Source organism: Sinocyclocheilus rhinocerous, unplaced genomic scaffold (genome assembly GCF_001515625.1).
Source record: "Sinocyclocheilus rhinocerous isolate Xijiao unplaced genomic scaffold, SAMN03320098_v1.1 scaffold1311, whole genome shotgun sequence".
NCBI lineage: Eukaryota > Metazoa > Chordata > Actinopteri > Cypriniformes > Cyprinidae > Sinocyclocheilus > Sinocyclocheilus rhinocerous.
The window spans coordinates 405,367-412,912 of NW_015637852.1; the positions used below are offsets into that span (position 1 = coordinate 405,367).

General features: G+C 34.9%; 2 pseudogenes; both read right to left on the minus strand.

Moving 5' to 3' along the window:
• Nucleotides 1-690: 690 nt before the first annotated feature.
• LOC107749316 (dihydrofolate reductase-like) lies at nt 691-4,172 on the minus strand (annotated as a pseudogene).
• Nucleotides 4,173-5,672: 1,500 nt separating this feature from the next.
• LOC107749282 (cryptochrome-1-like) overlaps nt 5,673-7,546 on the minus strand; it is a 13,021-nt pseudogene continuing 11,147 nt past the window's right edge.

Genomic DNA, 7,546 nt, shown 5'->3' on the forward strand with positions numbered 1-7,546 from the left:
ACGAAACACTTTTGCACGATAGCGCAAATGTCTTGCGAGAAAATTCTAAATTTTTCAGGGAACATAACACTTTTGCAAAAGTTTTAAGGATTAACACAATATATGGGGAGAGAATGCAAACTTTCTAGGGGAAAGCTATACATTTGCGAGAAATTTTTTTTTCTCCCATCATATTTATTTCCATCACCATGACCCCTTAGGGCAGGGATCCTCAAATCTGGCCCACGAGATCCCCTTTCCTGCAGAGTTTAGCTCTAACCCTAATCAAACACACCTGAGCATGCTAATCAATCCCAGCATAAACACTCCCGATAAAATATTTGTTATTTAGGCTAAGCATCAACATTCACAACAGAAAAGCAAGCATGGGCTGCTGCGTGCATGGTTTGGAAATGGCAGTATGCGAGCAGCGCTTCCTTTATTATCACAAAAACTGACATCTCAGTTAATCGCGATCTCATACAGCTCTGTTATAACACAATAAATATATGCACAATGAATCTTTCACAATGTCTACACCTGCAGAGTTTAGCTCTAGCCCTAATCAAACACACCTGAGCAAGCTAATCAATGTCTTCAGGATCATTAGAAAATCACAGGTAGGTGAGTTTGATCATGGTTGGAGCTACACTCTGCAGCGCATTGGCCCTTCAGGGCAAGATTTGAGGAACCCTGCCTTAGGGGCTCCGTAGTTTCAGATTATGTAAACATAAAATGATTCTAGTATCATGTTTGACAGTCTTGTCTCCTCATGGCTTCAGTTTTAAGCTTCTTTCTTGAATACTTGAAATTGAAATTTAATACCATTTTCTTCATGAATTTCATCTGGTACTCCAGGAAAGCTTTAATAAAGAAAATCAACAATTAATAAGACAAATTAAAAGCATTTGATGCATAATATGGGGCAAGTCTTATAAGTAACACTTTACGTTTCCACTTGTTAACATTAGTTAACTACATTAGTTAACACAAACTAAGATTAATAAATGCTTTAAAAGTATTTTAATTGTTAATGTTAATTTCAACATTTCCTATATTATTAAAATCAAAAGTTGTCTTAATTTAATGGACCTGAACTTACATGAACTAACAATAAACAAACATTAACAAAGATTAATAAACACTGTAACAAATGTATTGCTCATTGTTAATATTAGACAATGCATTAACTAATGTTAACAAATAGGATCTAATTGTAAAGTGTTACCTTATTATCTTTGTAACTCATATAATAAATGAAAGGATAATCCTACCCCTTTTGTTTTCTGAAAACATTGCGGTCAAATTTTGGGAAAAAGACATTGCAGTCAAAGTCGGCCATGATGTCGGTGAGATAGATGAGATCACACCATGGATGCTCAAGACTTTCCTAAATAGCACAGTTACAATATAAATTGAATTACTGTATTAATTAACATATTATATATTATTATATACATGTTGCATAAATCAGGCTTCTCACCTTATATACCTCTGGACCTCCTAAAACCCAGATGGTCTCCACAATGTGACAAGGAGGCTTAGAAGCCAGGTGAATTACTGACCCGAAATCCTTACACAGATAGTGGGCATGTGGAGGCACTGCACTGAAGTAATGCAGAATATAGTAAATAAATACAGAAATCATAATATGCACTACTTTTCAAAAGTTTGGGGTCAGTATATTTTTTAATGTTGTTGAAAAAATATATTATGCTCACCAAGGCTCATTTATGTTATTAAGAATACAGTAAAAATAGTAATAATGTGAAATTATTTAAAAAAAATTTTTTTTTTCATTATTCTTAAAAATGTATACCTGTGATGGCAAAGCTGAATTTTCATCAGTCATTACTCCAGTCTTCAGTGTCAAATGATGCTTCAGAAATCATTCTAATATGTTGATTTGCTTCTTAATGGTTTATTATCAATGTTGAAACAGTTGTGCTGCTTAATATTTTTCTGGAAACTGATACATTTTTTAAAGATTATTTGATGAATGTAAAGTTTCAAAGCATACAACATTTATTTGAAATATAAATCTTTTATAACATATAAATGTCTTTACTGTCACTTTTGATCAATTTAATGCATCCTTGCTGAATACTTTTGATTTATTAAAAAAAATCTTACTGACCCTAAACTTTTGAATGGTAGTGCACATGCATAAAAATGTTTATAAATGAATATGCTTACCTCATCTTCCTGCTCAATACCAAATTTAAGCAGTTGGCCAAAGGGAAGACTGTTTCAGGACAGGAGAACCAGGATATTCGGCCCCAGACAAGCAGATTCTTCTTTCCTGATGTGCACCAGGAAAAAAAAACAGTCATTATTTCGTCATACTGTTAAAATTACATCAACTAGAATATAAATCAAACCAAACATAAAATTTAAAGCCACTTACCAGGTGCTGACACAGCTGTAATTGTGTCTAGAAAGAACTGAAATTCTTTTCTGTAAACAACATGAGCACATTAGACATATTGTGCGCCATTTGATATACATTAATTCATCTTTGATAACTACATAGTGTGCAAAATGCAATTTGAGCTGCATGACAAATATCTTTGATGGGTTTATAGCATATAAAAAAGCAGGGCTGTGCGCCAACGTCAAAAGTTGAACCAAGGATATCCTCCATCATACTACATGCATTGATCCTCCTATTTAACATGTATGGCTGAAAAGGCTCATACCAACATAATATTATATACCATAAAGATAAAGAAATTCCCAATAGCCTATAATTCCTATGCTCTCTGTCTGCATGTGTTGTTATCTCTTATCTCAAATGGAGCGGGCTCTGGGGGGCTTGAAGTTTCCATCTCTCTAATTAAAAAAAAACTGCTGACATTCAGTCATTCAGTTTGCGTTCTAAAGGTCAGTGACATATTCCACGAATAGGATACCAGAGAGAGAGAGAGAGAGAGAGAGGGTTCAGAAAATGTTCAAAATGACAAGGTGTTACAAATAAAAAAACATAAAAAATTTTAAAATAAAAATATCAAAACAACTTATAAGCTGTTATTTTTAGTTGTTTATGTTTATAAACACACACACACACACACACACACACACACACTTTAAGGTCAGTGACATATTCCACGAATAGGATACCAGAGAGAGAGAGAGAGAGAGAGAGAAAGAGAGAGAGAGAGGGTTCAGAAAATGTTCAAAATGACAAGGTGTTACAAATAAAAAAACATAAAAAAATTTAAAATAAAAATATCAAAACAACTTATAAGCTGTTATTTTTAGTTGTTTATGTTTATAAACACACACACACACACACACACACACACACACTTTCCATAGACTTCTATTACTTTTACACTGACCAAACGATATTTTCTATCCCCTAACCCTAAACCTACCCCTTACAGAAACCTATTTGCATTGTTACACTTTCATATTTATTTAGGCTACTATTTTTAATAATTTTTTTCCCTCGTGGGGACCGCAGACCGGTCAGTGTATAGCATAGCCTAAATAAGTACACATACACATACACACACACATACTTTAATTTAATGAGACACAATCTTACAATAACTTCTAACTTGTCTTGTACCAATTTACTTGAATAGTAATTGTTGCACAGTGAAGTTCAAGACCTCTGACATCGGACAGACAGGCGATACACCGATTTGATGTTTTTAAGCTGCCTTCTATTTCATGATAGTTTCTATAACATATTTAATTGACTTCACAACAAAACATTGCATTTGTGCCTCGAATGCCAATAAAGGGTTTGGGCACCGAACTATCAAATATTTGTCACGTCACGTCGTTCATCTGATTACTGATTCAAATGATTCATTCATATCTAACATAACTCATAAAATACAGTGATTCCAGCTGGATGAAATCACTGTATTGGATGATGATTGTCTTACGGAAGACACCAGGGAAGCTGCCCGTTCTTTCCTATGCCCATGTCACTGCAGGAAGCCGGATTGGTTTGCGCATCTCCTCCCCCTCGATGTTCATCGTTTACGACTTTCGCTAAAAGCAGCTTAACTGGTTTATCATACAAACTAGGCTACCGTCGTCCAGTGGTTTTAGGATGAGGTGTTCGCATCCTTCTCGACCTCAACCCCAGTTAGATTATGGAGCTTTAAAACATTGGCTTGGCTCACCATGTGAAATCCAATGGGCGTGGCTGTCTGTAATCAATGGTGTCTACAGGTTAAAGAACCAGATGAATAAAAAAGTAACATTATTTTAACTACACCTTTATTAGCAACACACGGAGCCCTAAATGGCGTCTTATTGTATGTTTTGATAAAAACATAATCTTAATTGTCATGTGTACTAACACCCTTTTACTTAAACAAAAGTAAACTAGTTAGACCAGTAAACTGCAGTCTTTTGTAGCCAATCGGAAGTAAACATCACAGGAAAAAATACTAAAATGTATTTAAATATATATAATAGATAATTGGTTTAAATAGTAGTATTTCAAGATATACTGATACAAATAAATGCCTTATTGATGAGGCATTATAAAATATAACTTTCTAAATTATTATCAAATCTTACCAACCCCAAACTTTTGAATGGTATACTGTCAGATATTAATGTTTGGAAGGCAAGAACTGCATTACACCGTGTCTACACCGCCGCAACAGCTAAAGTCTTGTCTACACTGGACGCCACAAAGAAACCATTGAAAATCATTTGAAATTTGTGTCAGTACGTCATAAATAGAACGCAGCAGCAGTTTACTGTCAGGAATTTCGCGCCGCGCCGCATCTAGTGTAGACAGCATAATAGTAGGTTCTATTGTATTTTGTCGCGCCACGCCGCTCGCGTCCAGTGTAGACACGGTGTTACTCAGTGAAAATTTCCATGTCTTTACTGTGTACATGTATTTTAAAATTTAGGGTTACAATCAGTCTTTGTTCAAATCATACAAACATAATAATAGCTAATCTGATCGTGTAAAACAGATTACATGTGGTCTGTTAATAGCCAACACTATGAACGTTAAAAAACATTTTTTAATAATACTGATGAACATTCTTCGAATGATCTCATAATCACTTCAACAGGTTTATCATGTTTTAATGGTGATTTATAAAGAAGACATTACAACAATCAAAAAAAAAGGTATCGTCTTTCATATAAAAAATATAACCGAGTCTGTAAATAAGAAAGAACAAAAGTTATGTACAATGGTTTGCAGACTGAATTACTTAAAGTATACACTTATATACATAGTAGGCTTTGTTTCCCTGTAATTGCCTTGAAACAAATCCACTTGTGCTTAAGAGCCACAGGCCTCAATGATAGTTACTCCATTATAAAAAGCAAAAATCAAACTTAATATACTGATTTTTGCTCTGGACTTCAGACATTTTGATGTGCCTATTTATAAATTAGAATTGAACATTTAGATCAATCAAATCCTTTGACTTGACAAAAAGTTTAAAGATTCTCAATTAGTGGCCAGTATGCTCTCGATTATTGCTATTAAGATATGAATTTCCAAATAAATCCCTCTTAATATTAATATTCTTAATATTCTTGCCGCTGCAAGATTAATCTTTAATGAGCCGAAAAGAACACGTCACACCTCTGTTCATCAATTTGCACTGGCTACCAGTAGCTGCTCGCATTAAATTCAAGGCATTAATGTTTGCCTACAAAACCACCACTGGCTCTGCACCCATTTACCTAAATACATAGCACAGTTATTGCCAAAAACCCAACACTTCACAAATGGACATCAAATGGTATGCTAGATACACAGACTTTCAAAGAGAAACTGATGACTGACATTTGGATTGCATGAATACTACAAAACATTTTCCTCCACAATTCATCAACATACAGCTTGCAAAAATGTAGACATCTTAAATGCTGTAACTACATACATTATATCATGCCGAATGGCTTAGTTTACAGTTTCCTGGGCCACCACACGTTTGACCTCAAGGCTAACTCAAGCTATACAAGCAGAATGACATCATGGCAAAGCATAAAGGGAAAAGCTTAGCATGGAGGAGTAGATATGGCATGCGGACACATTGTCCTTTGTGCTACGCTTCTTCACTAGTCTGAGGAGGGGTGCGTGTAAATCCTTGCTTCCGAGACCGCTAGTTACTGTCATGCCTCTGAATCTTCAATGCACTGTCTTAAGCTCTGTCTTCATTATGTCGTTTCAAAGTACTTGTCCCTCTCCCTGAACGCAAAAACAGTATGTGAGGTTATACGTTCTATTTTACAACATTATTGTTGGAGTGGCATGAAAAACAAACACTACCGTTCAAAAGATTGGGTTTTTGTCTTTAAAGAAATTAATACTTTTATTCAGCAAGGACACATTAAACTGATCAAAAGTGACAGTAAAGACATTTATAATGTTACAAAAGATTTCTAATTCAGATATGATTATACATGGTAACTTTCTATAAGAAGAAATGTTTCTTGAGCACCAAATCAGCATATCAGAATGATTTCTGAAGGATCATGTGGCACTGAAGACTTGAGTAATGGCTTTTGAAAATTTAGCTTTGCCATCACAGCAATACATTTCATTCCACAATATATTACAACAGAAAACAGCTATTTTTCACAATATTACTGTTTTTACTGTACTTTTGATCAAATAAATTCAGTCTGGAAGAGAATAAGAGGCTTTTTAAAAAAACATTTAAAAAATCCTACCGCCCCAAAACTTCTGAATGGTAGCGTAACTGTCCACAAATGAATAGTCCTGATTTTGAATAGTCTGTGCTTTCATCAAAATAATCCTCCACAAACATGATGTAAACCCTTCTTTTTAATGCAAGATCGGATGGGTTTAAACTAGTCTGTCAAGGAAGTGTAGTTCAGTTAAATCAAAACATTTTAGGCCACATTGAGACATAAAACTGCTTTGTGGTTCAATACAGCTTGAGTTCAGAATCTGTTCAGAGTCCTCCGAATTGGTTTGGACAGAACTCACCTCTCTGTGACTGTTTGTGAGCTTGTCCAACCATATCACTACCCGAGTAACCTAGATTAGAAAGAAAAACTTATTAAATCTTATAAAAGCAGCCTAAGGCCTGTTTCATACTTTAGATGTCAACAGCATTTATTATATTTCAAAACCCATGCAGCTGTGTCAGTACACACCTGGTTGTGGCTGCACAATAGTTCCAGACTGCTGATCACATGACACTGGAAATGGTGAGAACTCTGGTTGAGAACTTGCTGGTGATGGGTGCACTGGTAAAATATAAATATAAATATTTTAAAGGGGTGGTTGATTGCGATTTCACTTTTTTTATGTTAGTTAGTGTGTAATGCTGCTGTTTGATCATAAACAATATCTGCAAAGTTACGAAGCTAAAAGTTCAATGCAAACGGCGATATCGTCTTTTAAAATTCTGGCTCTGCACACGCTCTGCATCTCTCTCTCTCTCTCTCACTCACTCAGATCATCAGCTCAGTGAATACACTTATTTTCACATACTATAGTTATGAGAAGCGTTATACATGGACGCGCGTGTGGTTGCTGAACTGTATTAAAGCTTTAATCAGAATAAAACCGTATATTAAAAGCTAACAGAAGCAG